The following is a 14,995-nucleotide window of genomic DNA, read 5'->3' on the forward strand; positions in this document are numbered from 1 at the left end:
GCTTTCTTCCTCAGCATCCCAAACTTTCTCCCACCCATCCTGTCTCGGCTCCATTGCCGAGACCTGCTTCGGGGCCAGTGCATCACGTCTCCTCTGAAGCTGCTCCCTTTGCCTCTTAAACCGGTTCTCTGACCTTTCCCCATTTCTTGCCTTCCTCTTAAAAGTATTTTCACACCACAACTTCGGACGGCTCCTCTCTCTGATGCCAAGGCCGGCCCACTGCCTTCTACCCACTCTCACATCACCCTCTCGGTGTAACCACGCCCCCCCTTCCAAATAATGTTATATTACAAGTTACTAATGCCATCCTCATGCATTTCTTGACAATCGTTTCACTCTTAGTTTAGGACTTCTTGCTTGGTTTTTAACATTATGCACACATATCTGTAAATTACTAAATATATATCATTTTTAGTAATTTATTTGACTTCTTAAATTAATATACAGTAAAATTGACTTATTTTTTTGGATACACAGCCCTGTGAGTTTTCAAACACCAGTTTGGATGCGTGTAACCACTAGCACAATTAGGATACATCATCCCAAGAACTCCCCCTTGTTGCCCTTCTATAGCCACACCCTCCCCAAACCCTAATATGTTCTGACATATGGCAACCACTGATATATTCTCCATTGCTGTAGTTTTGTCTTTTCGAGAATGTTATACACATATAATTATGCAATATGCAGCATTTTGAAACTGACTTTATTCATTCACCATTATGCCTTTGAGATTCACCCACGTTTATCGATAGTTCTTTTTATTATTGGATGCTATCCCATTATTTGTACCGCGTTTTGTTTATTCATCCATTGAAGGTTTCTTGTTAGGGCAGTTGTGAATAGGTATTCTACAAACAGTTGCATGCAGAGCTTTGTATGGACAAGTTTTCACATCAGGTGAGTAAATACCTTGGAGTACCAATGCTAGGTCTTTTGGTAAACTTGTTTATCGTTATAGGAACCCTAAAAACAGTTTTCCAGAGTGTTTACAAATTTTCATAGCCACCAGCAATGTATAAGAGTCCCACTTTCCTGAATCCTTGTCAGCACTTGGTATTTGCTGTATATTAGGCATTCTCATAGGTGTGGAGAGATTTAATTGTTGCTTTAATTTTCAGTTCCCTAATGGAAAATAATGTGGGGCATCGTTTCACTTGCTTATTTGCTACCTGTTTATCTTCTTTGGTGACATGTTTGTTCACATCTTTTGCCCATTTTTTTTTTTTTTTTTTTGGCCGTACGCGGGCCTCTCACTGTTGTGGCCTTTCCCGTTGCGGAGCACAGGCTCCGGACGCGCAGGCTTAGCGGCCATGGCTCACCGGCCCAGCTGCTCCGCGGCATGTGGGATCTTCCCGGACCGGGGCACGAACCCGTGTCCCCTGCATCGGCAGGCAGACTCTCAACCACTGCACCACCAGGGAAGCCCTTTTGCCCATTTTTAAATTGATTATTTTCTTATTGTTGAGTTTTAAGCGTTCTTTGTATATTTTGGACAGAAGTACTTTATATATGTTTTGCAAATATTTACTGTCAGTGTGAAGCTTGTCTTTTCATTCTCATGTCAGTGTCTTTTGCAGAGAAGAATTTTTTAACTTTAATGAAGTCTAATTTGGCATTTGTTTTTCTTTTAGAGATCATACATTTGGTATTATATCTAAATGCATCACCAAACTGTAGGTCACATAGATTTAAGTCTATGTTTTCTTCTTGAAGTTTTATAGTTTTACATTTTATATTTAGGTCCATGATCCATCTTTATTTAATGTTGGTGTACGGTCTGTGTGTGTCAATTTTTTTTTTTTTGCATGTGAATGTTCAGTTGTTCCAGTATCATTTGTTGAAAAAAAATCATTTTCCTGTTGAATTGCCTTTGCTCCTTTGTCAAAGATCAGTTGACTATATTTGTGTTGGTCTGTTCTATTGCACTGATCCATGTATCCTTTCTTTGACCAATAATGTCACACTGTGTTGATTACTATAGCTTTGTAGTAAGTCTTGAAGTTCAGTAGTGTCATTCTTCTGACTTTTTTTTTTAGTATCATGTTTGCTATTCTGATTCTTCTGCCTTTTCATATAAACTTTAGAATCAATTTGTAGGTAGCTACAAAATAGCTTGTTTGGATTTTGATTGGGATTCCACTGAATCTGTAGATCAAGTTGACATGTTAACAATATTGAGTCATCCAGTCCATGAATATGAAATAACTATTTATTTAGATCTTCTTTGAATTTTTCAGCAATGTTTTATAGTTTTCTATATAAAAGTCCCATACATATTTTGTTAGAGTTACTTTTAAGTATTTTATTTTATGGAGCTATTGTAAATGATATTGTTTTTTAATTTCTAATTTCAGTAGTTCATTGCTGGAATATAGGAAAGCAGTTGGCTTTTGTATATTAACCTTATATCTTGCAACCTTGCTGTACTTGCTTCAGGAATATTTTTGAGCATTCTTTGGAATTTTCTGCTAGAATATTGTCACTCACTAATAGAGACAGTTTTATTTCTTCCCTTCCTATCTGTATACGTTTTCTTATCTTACTGAACTAGCTAGGACTTCCAGTATTATGTGGACTAGGAGTGATAAAAGAGGACATGCTTACCTTGTTCCTGATTTTAGGAGGAAGCATCCATTTTCTCACCATTAAGTATGATGTTAGCTGTAGGATTTGCTGCATATTCTTTTTTTAAAAAATTAATTAATTGATTGATTGATTGATTTTTGGCTGCATTGGGTCTTCGTTGCTGCACCCAGGCTTTCGCTAGTTGCGGCAAGCAGGGGCTACTCATCGTTGTGGTGCATGGGCTTCTCATTGCAGTGGCTTCTTTTGTTGCAGAACACAGGCTCTAGGAGCTTGGGCTTCAGTAGTTGTGGTGTGTGGGCTCTCGAGCACAGGCTCAGTAGTTGTGGCACATGGGCTTAGTTGCTCTGTGGCATGTGGGATCTTCCCAGACCAGGGCTCGAACCTATGTCCCTTGCATTGGCAGGCGGATTCTTAACCACTGCGCCACCAGGGAAGCCCCACATTCTTTATTAAATTGAGAAAGTTTCTCTCTATTCCTAGTTTACCGACGGTTTTTTAAAATGAATGGGTGAGAATTTTGTCAGATGCTTTTTCTGCATCTAATGATAGGGTTGTGTGATTTTTTTGCTTCAGCCTGTTGATGTGATGGATTACTTGTCTGACTTTAGAATGTTGAGCATTCTTGCATACCTGGGATAAATCTCACTTGGTCGTGGTTTATATTTGCTTTTATACATGGTTGGATTCAGTCTTCTTGTTTTGATATTGGGGTAATACTGGCTTCATAGAACAAGTTTATTTTTATCGATATAGGCCTATTTACCTATTTGTTACCTATTTGATACCTGTTTGTTCTTGCATACATTTTGATAGTTGTGTCTTTCAAAGAATTGATCCATTTCTTCTAAATATTCAGATTTGTAAGTATAGGGTTGTTTATTGTAATTCTTTATTTTTTTTCATGTTCATGAAGTCAAGAGGAATTAACCTTCCTTCATTTCTGATATTGATAAACCGTGTCCAATATCTTTCTTTCTTAGTTAGCTTGGGACAGTTTTATAAATTTTAATGATCTTTTCAAAGAATCAGCTTTAAGTTTTGTTAATTTTCTCTATTGTTTTTCTGTTTTTAATTTCATTTATTTCTTCTCTCATTTTTATTATTTCTTTTTTTTTCCTTCTTGCTTTAGGCTTAAATTGTTCTTCTCTCTCTAGTATACTAAGATATACCAGAGCTTGTTGACTTTTTTCTTTCTTCTTTTCCACTTAATGCCATAAATCTTGCTCTAAGCACTGCTTTTCACTGCATACAACAAATTTTGATAAGCTGTGTTTCCATTTTTGTTTCATTCAATATATTTTAATTACACTTGAGAGTTCCTCTTTGACCCAAATATTTTTAGAAATATATCGTTTAGTTTCCAAATAATTGGAGATTTTCAGCTACCTTTCTGTTTTTGATTTCTAGGTTAATTCATTTGTGGTCTAACAACATACTGTGTATGATTTCTACTTTTCTGTAATTTGTTAATGTATGTTTTATGGCCCAGAATGTGGTCTTTGTGGATGAATCTTCCATGCGAGCTTGGGGAGAATGCATATTATGCTGTCTTAGATAGAGTATTTGTAAATGTCAGTTAGATAAAGGTGATTGGTTGTGCTGTTCAGGCCAACTGTGTCCTTATTGATTTGCTGCCTATTTGAGCTATCAATTTTGGAAAGAGGACCTGTTTTTTTTTGGTTTTTTAAAATAAATTTATTTATTTATTTTTGGCTGTGTGGGGTCCCCGTTGCTGCACGCGGGCCCTCTCCAGCCGCAGCGAGCAGGGGCTACCCCCCGCTGTGGTGCGCGGGCCTCTTATTGCAGTGGCTCCTCCTGCCGCGGAGCACGGGCTCTAGGCGCACGGACTTCAGCAGTTGTGGCACGTGGGCTCAGCAGTTGTGGCCCGTGGGCTCCAGAGAGTAGGCCCAGCAGCTGAGGCACATGGGCTCAGCCACTCCGCGGCATGTGGGATCCTCCCAGACAAGGGCCCGAACCCGTGTCCCCTGCATTGGCAGGCAGACTCCCAACCACTGAGCCACCAGGGAAGCCTGGAAAGAGGACCTTTGAAGTCTCTAATTATAATAGTAGATGGGTCCATTTCCTTTTTCAGGTTTAACAATTTTTGCCTCACATATTTTGATGCTCTGTTGTTAGGTCCAAACACATACAGGATTATTTTATCTTCCTGGAGAATTGGCCTTTTTGTGATTATGTAGTTTCCTCCTCCTTTATTCCTAATAATGTCCCTTGTCCTCAAGTCTGTTCTGTCTGAAATTAATTTAGCTACTCCAGTTTTCTTTTGATTAGGGCTAGCATGGTATATCTTTCTTCACACTTTTACTTTATTTTAAATATTTATTTATTTGGCTGCGTAGGGTCTTAGTTGCGGCAGGCGGGCTTCTTAGTTGCAGCTCACCAGCTCCTTAGTTGTGGCATGCAAACCCTTAGTTGTGGCATGCATGTAGGATCTAGTTCCCCAACCAGGGATCAAACCCAGGCCCCCTGCATTGGGAGTGCAGAGTCCTATCCAATGCTTCATCAGGGAAGTCCCACCTTTACTTTTAACCAAACAGACTTTGGTTTAATGTGGCCTTCTTGTAGACACAATGTAGTTGGGTCTTGTTTTGTTACCATTTTGGCAACATCTGTCTTCTAATTGATATGCTTAAACCATTCATATTTACATGATTATTGATACATTTGGATTAATATCAACCATGTTTGTAACGATTTTCTACTGGTTGCCTGTGGCTTATTTTTCTGCCCTCTCCAGTTTTAATTGAACATTTTATATGATTCCACTTTATCTGTTCTCTTAGAGTATCAATTATACCTCTTAAGAATTTTTAGTTGTCGTTCTAGAATTTACAGTATACCCTTTCACTAATTTATGTACACCTTCCAATAACAGTATTCTCTTCACATGTAGTACTGACATCTTATAACAATGTGTTTCCAATCCCCACTCTCATTCCTTGTGATGTTGCTGTCATTCACTCACTTATCCATATGTGTAATTTCCTAATACTTTGTTACTAGTATTGCTTTAAATGGTTATCTTTTAGATCAATCAAGAGTAAGAAAAATTAAAGATTTTATTATACTTTCATTAATTCCTTCAACAATACTCTTCCATTCTTTTTGTAGATCCATGTTTCTGACCTATGTAATCTTCCTTCAGTCTGAAAAAAATATTTTAACATTTCTTGAAGGATAGGTCTGATGGTGAATTGCCTCAGCTTTTGTTTGCCTGAGAAACTCTTTAATTTCTTCTTCCCTTTTTTATTGAAGTATAGTTGACTTACAATATTATATTAGGTTCAGGTGTAAAACACAGAGATTCAATATTTTTATAGGTTACATAACATACAAAGTTATTGCAAAATGTTGACCATATTCCCTGTTCTGTACATTACATCTTTGTAACTTATTTGTTTTATAACTGGTAGTTTGTACCTCTTAATCCCCTTCATTTATTTTGCCCCCTCCCCACTCATCTCTTTTCTGGTAGCCACTAGTTTGTTCTCTGTATCTGTGAGTCTGTTTCTGTTTTGTTGTATTTGCTCATTTATTTTGTTTTTTAGATTCCATATATGAGTAAAAACATACAGTATTTGTCTTTCTCTGACTTATTTCACTAAGTATAATACCTTCTAGGTCCATCCATGTTGTTGTAAGTGGCAAGATTCCTTTCTTTTTTATGGCAGAGTAATATTCCATTGTGTGTGTGTGTGTGTGTGTGTGTGTGTGTGTGTGTGTGTGTATCACATCTTCTTTATCCATTCACCTGTTGATGGACACTTAGGTTCCTTCCATATCTTGGTTATTATAAATAATGCTGCTATGAACATTGGGATGCATGTATCTTTTTGAATTAGTGTTTTTGTTTTCTTCAGATAAACACCCAGGAGTGGGATTGATGGATAGTATTGTAGCTCTATTCTTAATTTTTTAAGGAGCCTCCATATTGTTCTCCACAGTGGCTGCACCAATTTACATTCTCACCAACAGTGTACTGGGATTCCCTTTTCTCCACATCCTTGTCAACACTTGTTATTTCTTGTCTTTTCGATGATAGCCATTCTGAGGTGTGAGAGCCATTCTGAGGTGTGAGGTGATCTCCTTCACTCTTGAAGGATAATTTTTCTGGATACAGAATTCTAGATTGGTTGTTTTTGTCTTTCAATCCAAAAAGCATTTCACTCCACTCTCTTCTTGCTTGCATGATTTATGAGAAGTCTGCTGTAATTCTTATCCTTTATCCTTTTTCCTCTAAGGGTAACCATTACCCTTCAACCTCCCTGGTATGGCTTCTTTCAAGATTTTCTCTTTTTTTGTATTTTGAAATTTGACTATGATATGTTTAGGTATAGGTTTTGTGTTGTGTTGTTTTATCCTGTTTGTTGTTCTTTGAGCTACTTGGATCTATGGTTTGGTGTCTGTCATTAATTTTGTAAAGTTCTCAGGTGTTATTACTTCAACTATTTATTTTGCCCTTTCCTCTCTTTTATCTACTGCTGGTATTCCAGTTACACATATGTTATGATTTTACAGTTATCTCACAGTTCTTAGATGTTCTGTACTTATTATTTCATTTATTTATCTTTTTGCTTTTAGTTTGGGAAGTTTCTGTTGATTTATACTCAAGCTCACTGCTTTTTTTCTCAGCCATGTCAAGTCTACTGATGAACCCATCAAAGATATTCTTCATTTCTGTTACAGTGGATTTTTAATTTCTGGCAAGTCCTTTTGTTTTTTTCTTAGAATGTCCATCTCACTGCTTACAGTATCCATGTATTCTTGCAGATTATCTATGTTTATTAGAGCCTGTATCAGTCAGGGTTCTTAAAAGAAATATATACAGCTGGGAGAGAGAGAGAGAAAGATATCAACAAATTGGCTAATGCAATTGTGGGGGCTGGCAAGTATGAAATCTGTAGTGTAGTAGTGTAGACTGGTAGGCTGGAACACTTGATTAGGAGCTGATGCTGCAGTCTTGAGACATAATTTCTTCTCCTTAAGGGAAACCTCAGTTTTGCTCTTAAGTCTTTTTAATAGGTTGGAGGAGGCCCATCCACATTTTCAAGGAAAATGTCCTTGACTTAAAGTCAATTGATTATAAAAGTTAGCTGCATCTGCAAAATACTTTCACAGCAACACCTATATTAGTGTTTAATTGAATAACTGACTACTATAGCCTAGCCAACTTGACGTATAAAACTAACCATACAGAGCTCTTAAAATATTAATCATAATTATTTAAAATTATTTGATACTTCCAAAATCTCTGCTATATTTGAGTCTGGTTCTACTGCTTGATTTACCTCTTCAGACTGTGTTTTTCTCATCTTTTATCATGCCTTGTAAATTTTTGTGTGTGTGTGTGTAATCTTTTTTTTTAACATCTTTATTGGAGTATAATTGCTTTACAATGGTGTGTTAGTTTCTGCTTTATAACAAAGTGAATCAGCTATACATATACATATATCCCCATATCTCCTCCCTCTTGTGTCTCCCTCCCACCCTCCCTATCCCACCCCTCTAGGTGGTCACAAAGCACTGAGCTTATCTCCCTGTGCTATCTATTTTACATTTGGTAGTGTATATATGTAAATGCCAATCTCTCACTTCGTCTCAGCTTACCTTTACCCTTCCCCGTGGTCTCAAATCCATTCTCTACATCTGTGTCTTTATCCCTGTCCAGCCCCTAGGTTCTTCAAAACCATTTGGTTTTTTTAGAGTCCATATATGTGTGTTAGAATACGGTATTTGTTTTTCTCTTTCTGACTTACTTCACTCTGTGTGACAGACTCTAGGTCCATCTACCTCACAATAAAAACTCAGTTTTGTTTCTTTTTACGGCCGAGTAATATTCCATTGTATATATGTGCCACACATTCTTTATCCATTCATCTGTTGATGGACACTTAGGTTGCTTCCATGTCCTAGCTATTGTAAATAGAGCTGCAATGAACATAGTGGTATGTGACTCTTTTTGAATTATTATGCCTTGTAAATTTTTGCTGAAATCTAGACATATTGTATTGGGTAATGGGAACTGGGGTAAATAGCCCTCTAGAGTGAGGACTGATGTTAATGTGGCTAGGATTGGGGCATTGTTTTATGTTTGTTTTAGGTACCAGAGGCTTCAACTTCCTCTATTAGCTTTATTTTGTCTCCTTTCTTAACTTTGGGCCCCCCTAAGTATCCCTCCTCAGAGAGAGTCTGTGTTGCACAGCTCTTTTGTCTGTAATCCACTGTTGGTATCCTGAAATCCTGTCAGTGTGGTGGTAAGGTGTGGGTGAGGGTCAGTGTTCTACAGTCTTCAAATTATATCAATTCTTTTAGTAGACCCACGTCTCTTCCCTGTGACCTTGACAAGCGTTTCTTCTTGTATAGGTTTCCCTCCCCCCAACCCCTTCCCCTGAGTGAAACAGGCAGGCTAGAGGGGGCTGCATTGAGAGGACTATCATTTTCCATGGTTTGGGATAAGGCTGTGATAAAATATTTCCCCCCTGAAAAGCAGGTCTTTTTTATGGAGAAAGTTCTGTGTATGTTTCACAAAGATCATTCTTTTTTTCCAAAAGTGAATCTTCTTTGGATCTTTACTGTGAGAACCTGGCAAGTTTTCTTGAGGTAATGTCCATTATATGTGGATGTCCACCTAAGATTCAGCCCCCAGGAGTTCCTCACTTTCTAGCTGGTCCCCAGTCATCCTCTAGCAATTTGTCAAAATTACCACCTAAATGTTCCTACTAGTGTATGGCTCCAGCAGCTTCTCCAGATGAACACATCTCAGGTGTGACTCTCTAGCTTCACCTGTCTTCCTATTTCTAGGTGACAGCTTGTCCTGCAACATGAGTTTTCTGATGAGTCCAATAAAAGTCAGTGCTTTTCCGTTTGTCCAATTCTTCTTGTTGTAAAGACAACAATACTTGCCATCTTTCTGCATGTCAGAGCTCAAACCAGAAGTCTCCCTCTCATTGTGCTTGTAACACACATTTCCCTAATGGTTAATGATGTTGAACCACTTTTCATGGGCTTACTTCACATCCATACATTCTTTTGGTGAATTTTCTGTTCAAGTCTTAAACTCATTTTAATGAGATTATTTATTTTCTTACTGTTGAGTTGTGGGGGTTCTTTATAGATTCTGGCTGCAAGTCCTTTATCAGATATATGATTTGAAAATATTGTCTCCCATTCTGCACCTTGTCTATTCATTGTATTAAGTTTTTTTTTCATAAAGCACACACTCAATTTTGATGAAGTCCAATTTAGAATTTTTAATTTAATTTTATGGCTCACGCTCTTGGTAACATATCTAAGTACTCTTTTCCTAACTCCGCATCACAAATATCTTCTTCTATGTTTTCTTCAAAAAGTGTTAGAGATTTACATTTTACATTTAGAGCTCTAATCCATTTTGAGTTAATTTTTTTGTAACAGGTGTGAGGATTAGGTGCTTTTTTTTTTTTTGTCACGTAGGTACCTAATTTCTTTTTTTTTAATCACATCACCATTTGTTGAAAAGTCTATCCTTTCTCCATTGAATTACCTTTGCACCTTTGTCAAACATCAATCGTGTGGGTTTATTTATGGATTTTTGCTTTCTGTTACATTGATCTATGTATCTATCCCTTCACCGTGTTTACTGTATTTATGTATTAATTTAAAAAATCAGATAGTGTGAGTCCAACTTTGTCCTTCTTTTTCAAAACATTATTGGCTATACTCATTCTTCTGCCTTTCTATATAACTTTTAGAATCAAGCTTAGCTGTATTTTAAAAAGCTCTTGCCAGGCTTTTGATGGGAATGGAGTTAAATCTGTAGATCAGTTTGGGGAGAATTGATACCTTAAATACATAGTTTCCCAATCAGTGTACAGTATAAGTCTCTCAGTCTCTCAGTTTTTTTGGCTGCAACGTGCGGCGTGCGGGATCTTAGTTCTGCGACCAGGGATTGAACCCGTGCCCCCTGCAGTGGAAGTGTGGAGTCTTAACCACTGGACCACCAAGGAAGTCATGTCTCTCAATTTATTTATATCTTCTTTGATTGCTTTCACTAGTGTTTTGTAATTTTCAGTATTCAATCCTGCACATGGTTTGGTAGACTTCTTTGTAAGTATTTCATTTTTTAAAGGTATTGTGAATTTTTAGAACTTTCCATTTTCATTGTTTATTGCTAGTATATATAGAAATATGATTGACAGTATAATTAAAAATGAAAAAGGAGAAGTTACAACAGACACCGCAGAAATACAAAGCATCCTAAGAGACTACTACAAGCAACTCTAAGCTAATAAAATGGACAACCTGGAAGAGATGGACAAATTCTTGGAAAGGTATAACCTTCCAAGACTGAACCAGGAAGAACTAGGAAATATGAACAGATGAGTCACAAGTAATGAAATTGAAACTGTGATTAAAATTCTTCCAACCAACAAAAGTCCAGGACCAGATGGCTTCACCGGTGAATTCTATCACACACTTTGAGAAGAGCTAACACCCATCCTTCTCAAACTCTTCCAAAAAATTGCAGAGGAAGGAACACTCCCAAATTCATTCTACGAGGCCACCATCACCCTCATACCAAAACCAAAGATACTGCAAAAAAAGAAAATGACAGACCAATATCACTCATGAACATAGATGCAAAATTCCTCAAGAAAATACTAGCAAACAGAATCCAACAACACATTAAAAGGATCCTACACCATGATCAAGTGGGATTTACCCCAGGGATGCAACGATTCTTCAGTACACTCAAATCAATGTGATACACCATATTAACAATTTGAACAATAAAAACCATATGATGGGGCTTCCCTGGTGGCGCAGTGGTTGAGAGTCCACCTGCCGATGTAGGGGACACGGCTTTGTGCCCCCGTCTGGGAAGATCCCACATGCTGTGGAGCGGCTGGGCCCGTGAGCCATGGCCACTGAGCCTGTGCGTCCAGAGCCTGTGCTTCACAACAGGAGAAGCAACAACAGTGAGAGGCCCGCGTACCGCAAAAACACAAAAAACAAAAACCATATAATCATCTCAATAGATGTAGAAAAAGGTTTTGACATAATTTCAACACCTGTATATAAAAACTCTCCAGAAAGTGGGCATAGAGGGAACCTACCTCAATATAATAAAGCCCATGTATGAAAAACCCACAGCAAACATCATTCTCAATGGTGCAAAACTGAAAGAATTTCATCTAAGATCAGCAACAAGACGAGAATGTCCACTCTCACCACTCTTATTCAACATAATTTTGAAAGTCTTAGCCATGGCAATCAGAGAAGAAAAATTAATAAAAGGAATACATATTGGAAACGAAGAAGTAAAGCTGTCACTGTTTGCAGATGACATGATACATAGATATACATAGATAATCCTAAAGATGCCACCAGAAAACTACTAGAGCTAATCAATGAATTTGGTAAAGTTGCAGGATACAAAATTAATGCACAGAAATCTCTTGTGTTCCTATATACTAACAATGAAATATCAGAAAGAGAAACTAAGGAAACAATCAGATTCACCATTGCCACAAAAAGAATAAAATACCTAGGAACAAACCTACCTAAAGAGGTAAAAGACCTGTACTCAGAAAACTGTCAGACACTGATGAAAGAAATCAAAGATGACCCAGACAGATGGAGAGGTATACCATGTTCTTGGATTGGAAGAATCAATATTGTGAAAATGACTACACTACCCAAAGCAATCTACAGATTCAATGCCATCGCTATCAAATTACCAATGGCATTTTTAAAAGAACTGTAACAAAAAAATCTTAAAACTTGTATGGACACACAAAAGACCCTGAAGAGCCAAAGCAGTCTTGAGGGAAAAAATCGGAGCTGGAGGAATCAGACTCCTTGACTTTAGACTTTACTACAAAGCTACAGTAAACAAGACAATATGGTACTAGCACAAAAACAGAAATATAGATCAATGAAACAGGATAGAAAGCCCAGAGATAAACCTATGCACCTATGGTCAACTAATCTATGACAAAGGAGGCAAGGATATACAATGGAGAAAAGACAGTCTCTTCAATAAGTGTTGCTGCAAAAACTGGATAGCTACATGTTACAGAATGAAATTAGAACACTCCCTAAAACCATACACAAAAATAAATTCAAAATGGACTAGAGACCTAAATGTAAGACCAGTCACTGTAAAACTCTTAGAGGAAAACATAGGTAGAACACTCTGACATAAATCACAGCAAGGTCTTTTTTACCCACCTCCTAGAGTAATGGAAATAAAAAGAAAAGTAAACAAATGGGACCTAATTAAACTTAAAAACTTTTGCACAGCAAAGGAAACTATAAACAAGAAGAAAAGACAACCCTCAGAATGGGAGAAGATATTTGCAAATGGATCAACAAAGGATTAATCTCCAAAATATATAAACAGCCCATGCAGCTCAATATTAAAAAAACAAACAATGCAATCAAAGAATGGGCAGAAGACCTAAACAGACATTTCTCCAAAGAAAATATGCAGGTGGCTAAGAGGCACAACATCACTAATTATTAGAGAAATGCAAATCAAAACTACAGTGAATTATCACCTCACACTGGTCAGAATGGCCATTATCAGAAAATCTACAAACAATAAATGCTGGAGAGGGTGTGGAGAAAAGGGAACCCTCTTGCACTGTTGGTGGGAATGTAAATTGATACGATGATTATGGAGAACAGTATGGAGGTTCCTTAAAAAACTAAAAATAGAATTACCATATCACCCAGCAATCCCACTCCTGGGCGTATACCCTGAGAAAACCATAATTCAGAAAGAGTCACGCTCCCCAATATTCTTTGCAGCACTGTTTACAATTGCCAGGTCATGGAAACAACCTAAACGTCCATCGACAGATGAATGGATAAAGAAGATGTGGTACATATATACAATGGAATATTACTCAGCCATAAAAAAGAATGAAACTGGGTCATTTGTAGAGACGTGGATGGACCTAGAGACTGTCATACAAAGGAGTGAAGTATGTCAGAAAGAGAAAAACAAGTACCGCATGCTAACGCATATATGTGGAATCTAGAAAAATGGTACAGATGAATTGGTTTGCAAGGCAGAAATAGAGACAGAGATGTAGAGAACAAATGTATGGACACCAAAAGGGGAAAGTGGGGGCAGGAGGGGTGGTGGTGGTGGGATGAATTGGGAGATTCATTTTAGACTCATCTGTCTAAAATGAAATCACAACAAAAGTTAAAATGAATGATAACAAAAGCACAATATATCCAAATGCAGGGATTGCAGCTAAGGATGTGCTTAGAAGAATTCTTCCCACATGTCACAGAACAACTAAGCCCGTGCACCACAACCACTGAGCCTGTGCTGTAGAACCTGCGAGCCATGACTACTGAGCCCATGTGCCACAACTACTGAAGCCTGCGTGCCTGGGGCCTGTGCTCTGCAACAAGAGAAGCCACCGCAATGAGAAGGCCACGCACTGCACTGAAGAGGAGCCCCCACTCGCCACAACTAGAGAAAGCCCATACACAGCAACAAAGACCCAACACAGCCATAAATAAATAAATAAATAATTTTATTTTGAATAAATAAACAAATTTTTAGGAAAATGTTCAATTGTTTTCCAAAGGGGTTACATCATTTTATATTCCCACAGTATGACATGAGTGTTCCAATATATTCGTATTCTCATAACACTTGGTAAGGTCAGTGTTTTGTTTTGTTTTTAATTTTAATTTTAGTGATTCTAGTGGTCATAGAGTGGTATCTCATTGTGGGGTTTTTTTTGTGGTCCACGGGCCTCTCACCACTGTGGCCTCTCCCTTTGCGGAGCACAGGCTCCTTATGTGCAGGCTCAGTGGCCATGGCCCACGGGCCCAGCTGCTCCATGGTATGTGGGATCCTCCCAGACCGGGGCACGAACCCGCATCCCCTGCATCGGCAGGCAGACTCTCAACCACTGCGCCACCAGGGAAGCCCCTCATTGTGGTTTTAATTTGCATCTCCCTGAATACTGTTAGGCATATTTTCATGTGCTTATTGGCTATTTGTATTTCTTTATTTGTGAAGTGTCTGTTCAAATATTTTCCTTTATTAATAGTTTGTCTTTTGTTATTGTTTTGTAAGAACTCTTTCAATCTTCTGAATACAAGTCCTTTTTCTGATACATTCATGGCAAATATTTTCTCTTAGGATGTGGCTTGCCGTTTTGTTTTCTTAATAGTTACCTTTGAAGAGCAAAATTTTTAAATTTTGGTGAAATTCAATTTATTTATTTATATTTTATTATTTGGCATTTTGTGTTCCTACCTCAAGGTCACAACCATTTTCTGTTTTCTTCTAGAAGTTTTATAGCTTTAGGTTTTCAGTTTAGGTGTCTAATCTATATGTTGTTAATTTTGTTTATGGTGGGGGTAATGGTTAATG

This window comes from Lagenorhynchus albirostris, chromosome 1, assembly GCF_949774975.1.
Source record: "Lagenorhynchus albirostris chromosome 1, mLagAlb1.1, whole genome shotgun sequence".
Lineage (NCBI taxonomy): Eukaryota > Metazoa > Chordata > Mammalia > Artiodactyla > Delphinidae > Lagenorhynchus > Lagenorhynchus albirostris.